Source organism: Amblyomma mixtum, chromosome 1, assembly GCF_055824585.1.
Source record: "Amblyomma mixtum isolate Tamu chromosome 1, ASM5582458v1, whole genome shotgun sequence".
NCBI lineage: Eukaryota > Metazoa > Arthropoda > Arachnida > Ixodida > Ixodidae > Amblyomma > Amblyomma mixtum.
This window is the reverse complement of record NC_143012.1, coordinates 159261181-159277472: the sequence shown is the minus strand read 5'-3', so window position 1 is coordinate 159277472 and position 16292 is coordinate 159261181. Positions and strand designations below refer to the sequence as shown.

General features: G+C 48.3%; 1 pseudogene; it reads right to left on the bottom strand.

Moving 5' to 3' along the window:
• Nucleotides 1-7727: 7727 nt before the first annotated feature.
• LOC149369514 (uncharacterized) lies at nt 7728-15777 on the bottom strand (annotated as a pseudogene).
• Between the last annotated feature and the right edge of the window lie 515 nt (nt 15778-16292).

Sequence of the window (16292 nt, the reverse complement as noted above, 5' to 3'; positions counted from 1 at the left end):
TGAAAAACGCAACTCAAATGCGCTTTTTTACTACTAATATTTGAATTATGTTCAGAAGAAAAATATTTCAATTGTTTTAAATTTATTTTTTTATTAAGTGCGAACACTAAAGCGCTTTTAAATACTTTTGTAGAAGCTGCGATCCTGTGATCCCATCACCCAGGGTGCCCCGGATGTTCTAGCAGACGATGGAGCAGACGACGGCGCAGACGACGCTGTTGACGGAATGAAATTTCGTTTGCTGCCAGCTAAAATCTCTTAATTGCGACAAAACGGGCAAAGAAATGCACCGTACCTCAAGCTGGTGCATATCAAGGATATGTTGGACGTGAGCGGTAGGACTGAGAGCAGCTACGATGCATTACTTTGACTGACGCGGGCATGCTCGACGGAGATTTACACGAAACTGAGGGCTTAACTGTGACCCGTACAAGCGGATAACTTTGATATCAACTGCTTTGCGAAACTACGCCGATAGTTGCGTCACACTTTAGCTGATATGCAACAGCGGCTCGCACTCGCCGTATCTTGCTCGCGTGTACTTTCACAATTGAGCAAGAGCCCACATGGAAGCCGATAGAAGCAACTGTGTTTTCGAGTTCAGATTGTTCCGCGAAATACGAGCAGCTTGTTTTAGCACGCACTCGAATTGTAGTTCTCAGCCAGTGCGTCACGAGCGGTGACGATGGCCTCGATGACGAGCGTAAGAATCACCTTAAGGTGGCCGCAACGAAGCCGGTATCCCAAGCGTATACAGTGAAAGCTCGTTAATTCGACCCCCGTTAATTCGGAAAACCGGATAATTCGACGCGCGCGCGAGGTCCCTACAATTATACATAGGAGTCTATGGGGCGAAACTCTCGTTAATTCGAACAAATTTTGCCGTGCGTCGGTTAATTCGACTTCACTCCGCAGCCCGCCAAGCCGGTTTGCCGAGAGCAAAAAGAAAAAAAAACTGCCATGAGCGGCGCTACTGTACGGCTAATAGGCCATCCGTATGGTCATATTATCATCCATCCATCCATCCGAGGAAGCGAGTTAGCGGCGGCCGAAGCGGCTGGCGTCTTTTTTTTTGTGCTTTGTTGTGTCGCAGCAGTCGCTACGATCGCGGTTATTTACGGCGCCTTTTTTTGGTAAATGCGCGCTTTGTCAGCGTGTTTACTGCGCTGCTTGTTGTTGCTGTTTTGTTGCGACTGAGAGAAGGGTGAAAGGAAATTGCAAGGGATTGCCTACTGGCTCAGCCGAGCCACCACCGCTGCCATGTGCAGATAGAGGAGAGTTAAAAGATCAGAGGAAAGATAAAGAGAAAAGATAAGACGCGTGTCCCAGCAACAACGCCGTCCCCGCGAACGCTGGCTGAAAAAACAGATAAGCGGGGAGCCGCGCTCCCTTCACCTCCTCCCCACCTCCTCCCCGCGCTGCTTTCGGGTGGGTAGCGCGCAGGGCCTGCGCGCCTCGCCTTTGTGTCCTGTCAGCTGACCGAGGATGAAATAATTAAAGTGACAGGCGCTGACAACGACGACGATTTACGATTGTGAGCAGTTGTCCCAAATGCCGAAGTGCACGGTGAAAGAAGCCGCAGAAGCCTTGTCTGTGCGGGAGGACTTCTGTGAACAAATCCCTGACGGCGCGTGTGCCGCGGAGCACCTGGCAGCTGTTAGAGCTATCGTAGTCGCTCAAATTCGCTCGAAAAAGCAGACGGTGATTACAGATTTCCTTGCCAAATAAAGGTATACGTCCTGTTGCGGCAAACATTGTTTTTTGTTGTTCATTCGATAATTCGACATTCGGATAATTCGACAATTTTTCGCGGTCCCATCAGTGTCGAATTAACGAGCTTTTACTGTATGTGAGCTAAAAGTTGTTTACCTGTGCTGCAAACGTGGGCTCAGTCGCAGTCCAGCCGCTAGCTGCTCAGTTTTCCAGCCTTGCGAGCCCAAGTCGCTGGCTGCTGAGCATTGCGGGAGCTGAGCTTTCAGAAATGACACTGCCCGCGAGCGCGCCGGGCGACAAGTTTGCACTGCTCCCTGGATGTCGTATTCGTCGCTAAGCCTGGCAGGTTTCATATCGATGCCAGAGCTGAGAGTGCTTTCGAACTGGCTAGCGCTGAGGTGCTACTCTCTTCACTGTACGTTGTACTGTGAACCATGTCTCGTAGTGAAATAAAGATATGCGCGGTTTCCGCGCTAACGGTGACGTCGAGGACAAGTTTAATAAACGCTGTAAGGCAGCAGATATTCGATGCATATATGTGTGCTAAATTTGTTCACCTATGCTGCATGCAAACGTGAGAATAAAGTCTCGCTCAGTCGCAGGACAGACGCTCGCTGCTCGATTTTCCAGCCTTGCCTGCTCAGTTCGCGAGCTACTGAGCCAATCATTGAGCGAGCCGAGCTTTCGGCAACGACGCCGCCCGCGGGCGCGCCGGCCGACGAACTGCGCGCTGCTCTCTAGCTACCCTTGTCGTCGCTAAGCTTAGCCGATTGCACATCGACGCCTAAGCTGAGTGCGATTCGGAACTGGCTAGCACTGAGGTGCTACCCTCGCCACCGTTTTACTGTGAGCCCCGCGTCATAGTGAAATAAGCTCGGTTTCCGCGACCCCTTCAGGAGCAGAGCTAGCAGAAGCCAGGCGAGCTGCAATGGGCAGCAGAAGCGGCTGTGGGAGAAAATTTGTTTTGCTGTTACCGCTTCTACCAACAACTCGATATTGGCTAACGATACTCTATCCCAGAGCTTAGTAAATGGACGTGAACAAACAATACCAGTGAATTTTTCTGACGCCGGCTTCCAGGCTGGCAGGCCGGTCCCGAGAAGAGCGCCCTTACGCTTGCATGGCAGTGGCGCACGTCAAAACCGCCCCGACATTCTACTCTTCGCTCAGGTTGTCGTAGCACACTGTTAATAGCGAGGGACCAGAACACTTTAGTGGACCGAGCGTGAGGGACCAGAACACTCTAGAGGACGAGGCGCGAGGGCGCAGGAGACTGAACCAAAGCGCGCGATCGACTGACGTCAGTCCCAAGACTTCTCATTTCACGTGAGAATCAAACGAGCAGGCGAGCTGCAGGTCACTCTTGTAGGTGTGAGGAAGTGTCGTGGAGCTGCTGCCGGATCGCAAGCGACTGCTGGCCGCATGGCCTTTGCTATTGCGAGTGTGAATGGACATTAAACGCACGTTTACAGTAGGGAGTCACAGAGTTCGCGCGAGTTAATTAAGCCCCTTGGTCACGGAGGGGGAGCCCCGAACTAATACATCCTCATGGGGAAGTCACTCACTGACCGAATTCTTGCGGCGCGACTTCATGTCGCAGAACTCGCCACCCAATCCTTGGCGTCGCGGGGTAACGCCACGTCGACTGGCAAATATTGGGTTCTTGCTCCTCCGGGAAATTACAGCGCAGGCGCGACGCAACGGTCCACGCGCGCGCCCTTTCTAGGCGTCCGTGTTCAAACACGCTCAAGGCTGTACTAGGCCTTAGGATTCGTACGCTGTTCTCTATATTTAGCGAGATGGTTGTGTCACTGTCATGAAATTTTCAATGGAAGCAATGAACGAAGTCGTACGTAAGAATATATATATATTTTTTCATATTTTATGATGATCTTGCAGCATGCGCGGCTAAAAACTGAAACGTGGAAACTTGATATGGGAGTCGCCTTGATCATTTATACAGGCAACAGGTCATGCGTGCGTAACATACATGCTGCCTTTGTGATAGCAGGACGATTACTGCGAGTAATCTTCCAGCTTTTTCGCCATCAGGTTACTCTCATTACGTGACGTTAAGCGACGCGTATATGTGACCTTAGCCTTTTCTCCGCATGTGGTAGTGGGTACAGTATGTTGCGAGACGCACAGGTCACAGCAGCCACGAGTACACTGACCTTCAGTAGCGCTATTCGTCATGCTCGCGCCGGATGGAATGAAGACGCTCGCGTGGCTCGCAGCATGCCACTACCGCAAGCACTGCCTCATTCACAGGCACCGCTAGCATTCTCGCTGGTGCATATGCTTTCTCTTGAGCATGGTCTTCTTTCGCTCACACTGTCATGTGCGAACTGAAGGGAAGATTGATTGCGAGCGGCGCCTCTCATCCCCGCCAATTTTCGTGCGGCCGGTAGCTAGGTAGGGAAGCGAGTTGCAAACTCGAGTCGCGTTTGTGAATTAACACTTCATTTAATTCCCTCGATGATCGTCGCCAATCGATCAAAGCAAGTCGCATCGTCTTCGTGGCTCGCCAAAGTGCAAGCGATTTAACACGAAATTGGTGAATGTCCGCCTATCACTATCCCACGATGGCGCTACAGAAATTCGAGATTTCTGTAGAAAACCACAATTACCATCGACTGCAACCTCTAACACGACACTTGCCTCCACAGATATTTGTCCCAAGACAGAACCCACGACAGGTATCTGTCGCAAGACAGACCCACGACAGGTATCTGTCGCAAGACAGATACCTCGACAGGCTGTAGTGTCGCGCGACTGAACCCGCGACAGGCAACTCTGTCGAGGCACGCAGGCCCGTCGCGCGGCACGACCCTCCCTGAAGCACGACAGCACCTACGACAGAAACCTGTCGCGCGACAAATCCTGCGACAGGCACCTTCTGCACACTACAAAATACAGGAATGATGACTGTCGTGCGACAGAACCCACTACAAACACTTTTGTCGCGAGAAAGAACCCACGACACGAGCCCCTGTCGCACGACACAATGCACTACAAGAGAGCTTGTCGCGCGACACAAAATTTTGTCGCGCGACAGATACGCGACAAAAAATTCTGTCGTGCGTTTTGATCGGGCTGTCATTGTTCAGGTCTGTGAGAATGGTGTCATGCGAATGTTTCTTTGCATTTTGTTGTATTATTTATATTGTAACAAGATTGCGTTTGCATCCTTATTCACCTCCTGCGCGAAAATCGTATGTGCTGCAAATTGTTCACTTTAACACATTCCACACTTCTTCCTAAATGCTGCACAAACTGCCATGTAAAAGGTATGGTGAACCAGTAAAACTTGTCTTAGACGAGCATTTTGTCCGCACTCCCTTCATTTCTATTTGTATTAAAAATAGAAAATAAAGATTGATCGATTGATGTGAAAAAACTAAGCGTCGAAACAGCTTGTCCCACTAGTGAAAAGTGTCATCGTACACCCTCCTTCGGTTGCTCCCGTCAGCCCTGCTGCCTTTTTGCTGTGGTAACTTTGCGGGCCTTGGAACGTTGATTGTAATCACCTCTGTGTGTGTGTCAGTGAATGGAGGAAGTGTTTCAGTTCAACAAGGTAAACCCATCCGCCTCTTAGCTGCCATCACCTTGCAGCATGGAACAGTTGCTTGCTGTCTCCACTTATGTGTGTGGATGTGTGTGGCATTGCATAAATAAAGTGTTTTGGTTGAGCAATACAAGAAATGCTCTTGGTGATTTTCGAAAGTGAAAGGCCACACACACACTTTTTGCATCGCATGTATTCAGTGTGCATATTCAACCAGTTCGGCACAGCATGGCACCCATTTCAAACATGAAGCCGCACATGTACTGCAAGCAATCCAATTGGGACTGATTTAACACACTAAGTCTTGCCACGCAATAAAAAAATTTTTGCACGCACGGATGACAGAAAAAAACAGTTAGTTAATGCAAGAAGTTTACACGGTGTTAAGCATCACTGGTCTGGCACATGCTGCATAAGCAGAATAGCCACAGTCGCACATGACAGTGTTAAAGCATGGTGCACAACTAGAGCATTATGCAACTGTTGCATGGGACAGTGGTCATAATAGATTCAGCAGGACTAGCAAAGCTTTGGCAGTGCAAAAAGCATTACGTGCCACAGATGATGCAGCATGAATTTGCGTGGCTAGTTCAGTTCAATGATTGTAGCGTGGCTACATCCTGGCCACGATAGGCGTGTTTGCATATATTCAAAATGCAGACTGTACCAGTGTGCATAGCGGTTTCAGCGTACAGCAGTTTTAAATAATCCGGAGCCCTGCACTGCGCTATTCCTGGTATGCAACATGATGCTTCAAGATGTTAAAACTCACAAAAAGAACCAACAAATTCTGATATCTATACATCGAAATGTAAACATTACAGTTGCAGGGATACTCATGAAATGTACGCCTGCTGGAAGGAAAAGATAGAAAAAAAAACTTTCGAACAACAACGTTAATACAGAATAGCTCCTACACTGGACACAGGGTAGGAAAAACAAGCAAAGAACTAGAACATAACATAGTTTCTACACCTAGCAGAACGCAACTAAAACAAGGAGGACAAAGGCCAGCTTCTGCGCATCGCAGGAGCTTTAAACCAAGAGGATAAACAGCACACCCTCTGTGGTTCGCAGAAGTTCGAAAAAAAGAAACAATCACAACAATTGGATTTAACGCGGCGCGCCCGGCAGCTGCATATGGTTGAGGAGCAGCAGGTTCAGTAACCCGGCACAGCCTGCGACCATCAGATGTCGGGCCGAGTCTCCCCTCCATGACAAATGCTGCCATGACCTGTGTTGCAGATGCTGCCTGCTGCAACACGACTGCCGCCTGTTGCACCGCAGCTGATGTTACAGCCACGGCGACGGTATTCGCAGCCGCTGCCGCATCTGCTGCTGTCTGCCTCTGCCAAGAAAAGGAGCTTCAACTGCGAACTTCTACTCCGAGTGAGGAAAGGGGGCTGGTGTCACTTCCACGATAGACATTGTGCACTGAGATATACAGGACAACGCCCCACAAGACATGGTCGTACACACGGCAATCAGGCATGCTCAGCAGTGAATGCCCATACATTTGGTTATATTTAAGTGCAAAATTTGATACGTTTTATCTCCACATACCTGACTGCTGCTCTCAATGAGCCTTTCCACGTTGCTGAGGAGTCGCTGGTGGAACTCGGCGTCGTGACGGTTTCGCGCCCGCCAGGTCAGCGTTACGCCGAGTTTCCGCCAGCAGCTGTTAAACTGTATTCTCTATCACGCGCCTACTCCTTCTTGGGGGCCGTGAAACTTGCTGGCTTGGCACTGGCAGTGGCTGCTGGGGGCTGTCAGACGGGAACCTGCACTGATCATTCAATGCAGTATGCTGTAGAATAAGCAAACAGATCTGTACAATGTATGAGGGGGCTGGCCCCTCATAAATGCATATGCTATTAGTGATGTAACGAACGGACCATTGCAGCAACATACACGATGTGCGCATTCACCAAAGCAATAGGTGCCTTCATGTCTCCAATGCAAGAGGTGAAACTTTGCGCAAGCAGAAAATGCCTGATGTGCAGTATAGTTTTCTGGGTAGTGTTAATACTTGTGCTATACATATTGCCCTGCAAATCATAGCAACTGCAAGCAGCTTCCAACTCGGCTACTGCGGAGGCTACATATTACCAGGCCCCCTCTAACCGGCTGCAGCGCTCAACTTCTCCGCAAGGAGCTCCCTCAGCAGCGCACTGTTGCGTTGTCATCTGTATGAAAACATTACAACACAAGTGATCAGTGGAGAGTTTTAGCAAAGCGTGTAGTGCATCACAGTAAAATGAACGGCTACTTCATCTGAGGCGCAACGACGACATACACATCCCTAGGAACTTAACAAAAACACTACAAATTCGGAAAGTGCATTTCCAACCTCCACCTTATGCATTCAAAATACATCAAACCCCCACATGAGCTAAACCACGTGCACAACTCACAAGTTATAAAGGTGAATGGTGAAATGGTTTACCTACCTCCTGAAATTGGCCAAACTGGTGCTGGTGAGGTGCTGCTGCTGCTGCTGAAGTCATGTGAGGACTTCTTCATCTGGTTGCGTCTTTTCCAGGTGTCCATGTATGTTGTCCAAGAGCTGTAGGCAGCGTGCTGGGCTCTTCATTGTTACTTTTACCTTCAGTCAGCCAAGGAGTCTAAAGGCCGGAATAGATGAAGCGTTTTTACGGCGGCAAATAAGCGATTTTCGCTGCACGGCACGAACTTGACGCCCGGCGTCGAGAAAAACGCCCGCCGCCTCCGATCTGGACTCGCCAGATATGGAAGCTCGGCGAATCGTGAGACCGGAAGCGGCGGGTGAAGCGAGCCAATAGCAACGCAGAAAGCCTGCTCTTCCCTTTTGACCGCCTCTGCCTGCCGTCACCGCCAACATGGCCGCCATGGCCGGCGAGCTACGCAGTGATTTTGGCACGGAAATCTTATTGTAGTGAAAATAAACGCGTGATCAGAGATGTCGCTTTGTTTGGAGAACACGTCTGAATCTTGGATCGTAATGCCTGCGTTTCCTTCCTGAAGCGAATGTGTCGAAGAAAACCGCAACCGCTGGTGTACGCGGCTGAGCGCGGGCGTCGAAAGGTACGGGGCGGCATGCGTTCGAGCACGCAAATTCTTATACGAGGTCTGTTAGAAAAGTATACGACTTTATGTTTTTTTTATGAACACCTGATGGATTTGAAACAAGCACGCTTGCACCAGCCTACCTTGAACCTTCGTGCGCATGCACAAATTTTTTCTCGCCTGTCGATAGCGTCAGTCACTGGCACGCAGCGTTTGAGTGAGGCAGTGCCCAATACTCTTGTCGGTTTTTTATTGCAAGGAAAATGGCGGAGCGACAGGAGCAGCCCTACTGCATCACATTTTGCCACAAACTAAGCGACAGCCAAGTGGAAACCATTCCGAATGTTCAGACGGCTTTCGGTGACAATGCTATGAGCAGCACACAGATTATGCAGTGGTACAATTGGTTTAAAGACGGCCGCAGATCGGTGCAGAGAGAGCCACGCTCCGGTCGGCCGTCAACATGCCGAAATGACCAGGTCATTGCCGAAGTGAACGCTGTGGTGACGCGGGACCATCGTGTGACTATCCGAGAAATTGTGGAAGAGGTGAACATCACCAATTTTTCTGCACATTCCATTATCACCGAAAATTTGGCCATGGAAAAAGATGCGGCGAAATTCGCGCCGAAGCTACTCACGGTGGAGCAAAAGCAGCTTCGTGTTGAAGTCTCACAGGATATGCTGGATTCCACAAACAGTGACCCCGACTTCATCAACACCATAATCGCTGGTGACGAGTCTTGGGTGTACAGCTACGACCCGGAAACCAAATCCCATTCGTCACAATGGCAGCATTCCACGTCACCAAGACCAAGAAGGCTCGCCAAGTGCGCAGCAATGTCAGAGTGATGCTGACTGCTTTGATTCCCTCTGTGTGGCACACCACGCGTACGCACCCCACAAAGTAAACATTGACCAAAAGAATACTACAGGGATGTCCTCCGTCGCCTGCGTGGTGCTGTGCGGCGCAAGAGGCCGAAGTTGAGGTCAACAGGAAATTGGCGCATCCATCATGACAATGCTCCTGCACATTCCTCGCACTAAATTCACACTTTTTTCGCGAAAAACCAGACTGCTGTAGTTCAACAGACTCCTTACTCTCCTGATATGGCCTCCTGTGACTTGCTGTTTCCCAAAATCAAGAGGTCATTGAAAGGAGCGCGATTTCAGACAAGAGAGGACATTATGGCTGCAACGACAGCTGAGCTAAACTCCATTCCGAAAGGGGCGTTTTCGGAACACTTCCATAAATGGCAGCACCACAGGGAGAAGTGTGTGGAGTCCCAAGGAGGCTACTTCGAAGGTGATTAGGTTTCCAACTCCCCAGTTATGCCAGTTTTTTTTCTTCGGCAGAAGTTCGGATACTTTTCTAACAGACCTCGTAGATACTTATGCACGCGTGCTAAAATTCGTACAGTGATGTCAAAGTGAACACTTTCGGGATTTTAACAGAAGGGGCAGCGTCGCTGCTCTCACAGACCTCCTTGATCAGTGGTGTTTACCAATGATCACATATGCTTTCGCGTCGAGGGTTACCCGGCGGCGCGCCGCCGCTTCTACGCTCCGTGTATCTCCAGCTGAGCGTCGCGCCTCGACGGCGTTTTCTGCCGTGCGAATATCGTCGAAAAAAAAATACGTCGCATCTATACCGGGCTTTAGTGATGCTATCAGGCTGTCCTCTGCTCCTTGTGCAGTTGGGTCCTGATGACGTAGGGTAAAAAGACGGCATTGCAGTGTGATCATTGCCTCAACAGGAGCTGCATCATGAAATATAATTAAAGATACAGTAACAAATTTACTCTTACCGCATTGTTAAACACTTCTTTCTCTTATTTCCTGTCTTTAAAGTACAGGCGCGGCCATAAGGAAACGGAGCACGCTATTGCGTTCGATGTGCAATCACGCTTTCTCCATTGGTAATGAAGAAGCGTTGTGTGTCTACAAGAAAACCCACCAACCTCCGCTACCAGCATGCGCGTACCACTGCTGGAAATTTCATTCAGGTGACGCGTGAAAAATATTCGAAGACAGTTGCGTGCTCCGTTTAGTTTTGTCCGCGCCTGTACGTATGCTTTTAATGATTGTTCAGATATTTGCGTCTGCCAGGTGCTGCCCATGTGTCTATAATTTTTGTTGGTCCGGTAAACTCAAGAATGAAGTGGCAGATGCCCCTCAAGGGTTGTTGCCCAGCCAATTTCATCGACCTATTTTCATGAAGCTTAAGTTATTACAATTTATCCATGGTTAATTTCCTTTCATTTGTCACCCTGTCATGCTAACATCGGCGGCATTGGTTGGAGTGCCTCTTCTGAAGGCATTTGGTGCTTTGTTATTGACTTGTATTAAATATCAGCATAAAATTAGGCAACAACTTTTCTTAAGAAAACATTTACTTTGGGGGTCAGCTTAAATGGCTGAAATATTCATATTGCACATGTTACAGAAATAATGTTGTTCATCCTATAAGGAAAAAAAGGTTGTCATGCATTCTACACGTGGCAATAGTTTAGGCAAGATTTTATTAATGTTTCACTTTTTTTGCATACTACAGAGTTTTTGTGCATTCTTGGCATACCTAAGTTGGTGATGGTGTGTTCCTGGGACCCGCTTCCGCACCTCCTTTAAATACGGCGTGGATGTGTTTGCAGAGATTTCTTTCCATGGTATTGTCTGTGCACGAGCATGTGACATCGTGAACACAGACGTAGCATGTCGCGCATGCGAATGCACACTGCTCCTTGCAAGGCCCGCTTCGGATTTCAGTAACCACATAGCTGGTGTTTGAGGTTGTCTGCGATTGCACCAGCCACTGCTTGATACTGGCACTTGTCACGTGGTTGGAAGGAATTGATTGGCCAATTTTGTGCCGCTTTCTTGTCTCCTTTTGAAACTGACTGTCCTTATTGCGTGCAAATTTTATGAGGCGGTAGAAAATTTTGTCCCTGGCCAGTTTGAACAGAATGGAAACCAATTTTTCAATTCCCCTCTTTGTCTTTCCGTCAAGGTAGGCATATCTGAGGACTGTGTGGAGTGCCTCGAGCCTCATGGTGCTGTTGATTCCGGCTGCTGTCCGCAAATCTGCTGCGCAGAGTGTGGACGCTGTCCGTAATGGGCCCTGAAGTATTCTTGGAACCTTCCAAGGCCATTGGTCGTGTCTTCTTTTTTCTCGCACCACATAATGAATGCATCCACCAGCCTTTCAAACTCTTTGTTTGTTTGCGCTTGCTTGACTTCGTAGTGCCTGGAAAATGTGCATGCAAGGAAAAGGGAAAGTAGATTAATCATCTGCTTCATGTTGGTTTTCTAGAAGCAGCACAGGAGCTTTTGCATGCATGGGCTAGACTATATGTCAATAGACTGTGTGCACAAGTGCAGTGTAAGTTGGATAGGGTTTCTAACCTCATTGAAAGGCCCTTCAACATACACCAATATCAACATATGTGAGCATATATCATGCAATTTTCATGTTTCAGGGTTTCCTTAGCTGGGGCACATGTCACTAGCTGCTGCCCATTTTTATAATGTCATATCTGGCTCATATCTCTCCAGCTACAGGCAATATCTCAAAACATAATGTGCTTGTTTCATATTGAAGTTGACGCTGTTATTAATCAGTTCTGTCAGATTTTCTAAGGTTCGCATTTGGTACTTGTGCTCCTTATTAGTCTGATCTTGCTCATTTGTTAGTCATACCTTATGAGTGAATGCTTGCAGTTCACTTCCTTTGATGTGCTTTACGACTGCCTCTCTCCAGTTCTCATCAATGTGTCAAGCACATAGCAGGCGTTGTTCTGCGTCGCCCATGACGGCTCTCCAGGCGTTCTAGAAGGATGGTGCATCTTCGCTCATGAATACACGAGCTCTTAATGTTCTGATCCTCTTCTAGATGGAACTGAAGAAGATCTTCATTGCCTTTTCGTCTACTTAGTTCGTAATACAAAAGGCGACTGGGAATCCTGCCCCACATTCATCTACGCAGAGCTGGGTGATGAGCTGGAAGTCCATAGCCTGTGGAATAGAGTAACGATGAAATAAGTTTTCCTTTAAGAGCAGGGGTAACCATACTTATGCCATTATTGTTTGATGGGCGGTTTTTATTGAAGATATGTTCACTGTGCACCACCTGTAGGGCCCTGACAGAATGCCACCTAACAGTCACGTTCTAAATTGCGCTCAAAAAGATAATTGCCACTTTTCGTTCATTACTGTGAGTATAGCTGCATTCGCACAAGCGCGTTCTTATTGGTTTCCTGTTCCCAGTGATTCCTTCCCCAGTGGTGTGCAACAGAAAATGTGGAAGACTTAACTTGACCTTAAGAGCATGATGCAATAGCGTTAGAGCAATCACTACAGTCCCTTTTGGTCCCATTGTACACCTTTTTTTCCAGGCATCGACACGCTTGTTACCATGATATATTGCTTAATCCAGATATCCATATTAATTGTTCGCTCTAATTGGTGAGTAGAGTAGAGTAGAGTAAACAATTAATATGGATGATGATGTGCAACAAAGCTAATCAGTGACATTCGCCGCGGTGGCTCAGCGGTAATGGCACTCTGCTGCTGACCCAAAACACGCGTGTTCGATCACGGTTGCGGCGGTTCAATGGAGCCGAAACTCTAGATACCCGTGTACTGTACGATGTCAGTGCAGGTTAAAGAACCCCAGGTGGTCGAAATTTCCGCAGTACTTCACTACGGTCTGTCTCATAGCCTGAGGCGTTTTGGGGCGATAAAACCCCATAATCCTAAGCGTGATCTAATTAGTGATCTGAAATTAAATGTTCCTGGGACTGTGCCATTTGTTTTTGCGGCAGCTGGTCGAACGTTTTTAGTTTTTTCGGGACACAAGAGACCGGTTTTTGCGCACCATAAGCCAAGCTGGGCTGCGCGCATGCTGCCGGAGTACGTCGTCTCTACTACTGAGGTTTACTTTAAGGTGAGTGGCTTTTACCGGGAAATTGTAGCGAGTGTGAGATTCCTTTCCGCACGGCTGTGAAACGGAAGAAACTGTACCGTGCTTTGTGCGGTATAGTTTTCCCAGTGCCCTTGTAAAAGACCTTGCACAATGGAGGCCCAGGCAGAGATGTTTTAAAGAGGGTTAAAAAAATGCAGGGGCCGCCAGGAACAGAGACTTTCTTTTTTAAGCTGCACACTGGTACCTTACCTTAAAAAATTTTTAGACGGAAAGGAATTTTTTTTTTACCCTGGGGATCTCGCTGTTTAATTTGCAGAAAGCCGGAAACAGCAGACCACGTGTTTTTACACTGTTGGGAAGGGGTTCATTTTTGGGATGTATTGCAGCGAACCCTAAAGAAAGAATTACCACTTGACCCGTATGGCATCCGGTACTTATCTGTAGACAATGAGAATGAGGTCCCGTTTGATGTAATAATGCTGATAGGCCTCCACCGTATATTGCGCTACCATTGGGATAAAGACGCAAGACCTGCCCGAACTTGCTTCCGGGAAAGCATGGACTGGTTTCTGGCCATCCAGAGAGCCCCTGCGGAACCTCCGGAGTGGCTCTCGAGACTAGAGCCGCTGTGCAATTTGCGTAAATTTTAATCTGACGAACCCAGATTCATGCTGGCTGACCGCGACAGTGCTATGTGTATGTACATAGCGTTTAGTGTATTTTGTTGATTGTTTGTTTTGTTGTATGTTATGTTTCAAAGCCAGGGAATAAAGAAAAAAAAGTAGGAAGGATGAAAGGGAAAGTCCACGCCCACTGCCCACTGGCTCGGGCTGAGCCACACTCGCTGCAAGTGTGAATAGCTTTCCTCGGTAGTCATGCACAGCACTCAGGTGGATGCGAATTAGTATGGTCATTTATTAAAACCTACTTTACCTTGGGGTTCCGTTTTACTTCGTTTGACAATACTATTCTGTCTTTGAAGCTCATCATTTTGCCAACGACGATTTTTTTTTACGACTGTTAAGCTTCTGAGAAAGTTGTGTAGGTTTCCTTTGCATAGCTGTAGAACTACGCTCAGGTCAAGTAATCCCTGCAGCTAACGGTGGACACCCCAAACGGATGGTGGACCGAAGGATGAATAAGGCGTGAATGGAGAAAAAGAAAGCGGCGCCGCAGTGGAAGGCTCCGGATTAATTTCGCCCACATGAGGTTCTTTAGGGTACGCTGAAATCGCACAGTACTGGGCCGCCTTTAGCGTTGCGTCCTAGGCAGTAGGACGCCTCAACCAGTGTGCCGCTGGGGCGAGTGTTGCAATACAATGCAGAATAAAATAAAAAAACGCAAGATGACTCCAATGGTAAGGCACAAGATGCGAAGAAGTCAATACCAGACGCAATGCAGTGTGTTTGTACTGCCGCTGAAAGAAAAATTCAGGGAGGCACTTTGTTGACCTCAAGTGCAGAGAGGCGAAAGCCTTGAGCGCGGTGTTGCTGCTTCTGTCACTGGTGTGTGGTTAAGATGTTAAGCTTCGCCTCTAAGAGTGGAACGCGTCAGCGTCTTGCAACGCTGCCAGGGAATCCAGAGAACGCCATCGCCCGTTCGGCTCTACGCCTTGCTCGTCGGCAAATTTGTTTTTGACGAAAGGAAATGTATCTGTTTCGCATATCTCGGTGGACACCTGAACATCGCCGTAAGGGGAAGGGAGGAATATGGGAGTGAACGATGACACCGTATTCACTAGACGCGCCTTTGTTTATTCCAAACCATCGAGCTGGCATGGCGGAATGCTGTAGTCGTAATCTATCAATGTCTTCTGTTTTGGGAACCAGAGTTATGCGTCAAAGCCAGGCAATAAAGAAAATAAAAGAGCTGGCATGGCGGAGTGGTTAGTGTGCTCGTCTCGCACTCCGTAAACTCTGGTTCGATTCCCCAACTCGGCCAATTTCCTACTGGGTTTTATTTGTTTTTCTGGTCTTACTAGAAAGGTTAATTAGGCTAAATGGTTAATTAACTAAACTCAGTCCCTGTTACTTGGAGCGGCATTATACCATCCCTTTAATTGGTTGCATGGTTGCTAGCCAAAGTACATTTAGCCCCGTATAAAATTCGCGCTGTGCGACGTCACGACCGTTTCGACCAATTGAAAAGCCTGACATTTCTGTCGACAACTCATGCTTACAACGATGAGGCATTAAAGGCTCCGCCTTAAAACGCGCATAAAAAAAGACCTGCTGCTGGAGCAGAAAGAAAAAGCCAGGAGTGAACAATAGGCTCATGCCAAATGAAGTTCCGGGAGAGGCAACCGGCGGCATCGTTATTGAAGGGAAGGTTATTTGTTAACTGCGCTGGAAATTATAACTTATGTGCCGCTACAACTTTTTTTACACCATAATTAAGCAAACACGAAAAAACAACAAGACGATGACGATGTCTGCCTCCGCCGCCGGCATTCATGTAGCGAACATGCAAGATTACTTTCAAGCGCAGAAAAATCAAGCTCACCAACGGCTCTCGGCGGTTTCCCCACGCATGCCGGAGCCTCGGATAAGTTTACTTCAGCAGAGCCGAGTGGTAGTCGGTTGGAAAGTTCGAAGCGTGCCAAATAAAGTATTTTCGCACCTCTGACCGCAGTTCAGAAAAGGCTCCAGGCAGCGCGGCGATGGACGGTTGGCCAACGTGAACATGGGGAGAAGAAACTTACGAACGGCTGCAGGGCGGAGTGGCGGCGACCCCATCTCCCAAGCACGCTTGGTGCGAGGATATATAGGGTGACGGTGAAACGCTCCCTTGCTCCCAGACTGGCGACGGAGACAAGAGTCGCGCTGGCTGCCACTGTCACACCTTTGTGACTGTCATTCCTTTGATGCTCCTCGTCAGACTCTCCGCGATGGCTTCCGCGGTCTCGCTCTACCTTGTGCATGTCTGAATGACACTCTCTTTCCTAGAGGCCCACGCGACAAAATATGTCGCGCATTTAACCTCGTTCTCGCATTTCTTGAGCAGTCGTGCTTACGAATACGCTTCTGAAAAAATTCCTCACAGCGCG